Source organism: Fragaria vesca, linkage group LG5 (genome assembly GCF_000184155.1).
Source record: "Fragaria vesca subsp. vesca linkage group LG5, FraVesHawaii_1.0, whole genome shotgun sequence".
Lineage (NCBI taxonomy): Eukaryota > Viridiplantae > Streptophyta > Magnoliopsida > Rosales > Rosaceae > Fragaria > Fragaria vesca.
In genome coordinates this window covers 23,109,707-23,110,805 of record NC_020495.1, presented here as the reverse complement: position 1 = coordinate 23,110,805, position 1,099 = coordinate 23,109,707, and positions in this window count along the sequence as shown.

Sequence of the window (1,099 nt, the reverse complement as noted above, 5' to 3'; positions counted from 1 at the left end):
ATTCTTTTCTTCTTCTTCATCTTCGTTGGCGCACTTATTATTTTCTTCTTTCTTAGGTCGTTTCTTCTTCTTCTACGTTTTCTTGAAACTGATCGAGCAAGTAGTTGAATTTGGGTAGGAAAACAATTGAAAGATTTGATCCTTTAATTGTATTAAGATCGTACTTACCATTGAGTTTTCATTATTAAATTGATTTTGATAATCAATGTTTCAATCGGCAGATGTGTACGTATTCTGGGTTTATTTGGTAAGGACATCGATAACCATCACAGGATGATTATCTTTGGTTTAATTAGGAATAATTGAAAGTAGAAGAGAGATAAATACAAGCATTAATAGATAATTATCTTATAGATATTATATATTTATTTTATTAGAAAGGTTTAATGACTTGTGTTTAATCTCACCCGTCTATTGTTATTAAGTTTGACGGACAAGATCTGGAGTATAATTGTAACTAAAAATATGAAAATAAGAAGCAACACTTCTTATTGTTAGGATAGTTATGTCGCTTGAGTTCTATTTGAGTCACCCAAGTTTGAAACCCAAAAGGTACATTTTCTCTATTTTCTCAAATTTTTGATCCAATTCCTAAATTGGGCCCAAATTGGGCTGTTTAGTATGTGATATATATATATATATATATGTGTGGATGAAATTGTTCAGATTCTTAAATAGGCTCAAGTTTGGCTGTGACAAAAAAGGACAAAATTACTCTGGGCCCTTTGATATGCCCCCATGTTGGTCTGGGCCTAGTGCGGTCGCACTGGGTTTGGGCCGGGCTTGATAGGTTTGAGGAGCATTTGGGTTCGTTCGCCTGTGACGGGAGATTAGTCTAGTTGGATATTCTGGTGTACCTCAATCTGAATACTGACTAGTGAGTGTGTTACTTTATTTACTTGCTAACGTAACCAAGGTGGCTTGTTATCTCACTCCCAATAACAAAAAAGATTAATGACGACTCAACTTTTGTGTTGGTTCAGAATTAAGATTTAAAAGGCTTTGTGCACTGTTAATAACAGTTTTTCCACATGTTTCAATTTCTTTTATATTTGTCTTTGTGTCTCTAGACCAAACAATCTCTACTATTAGAAAGTCA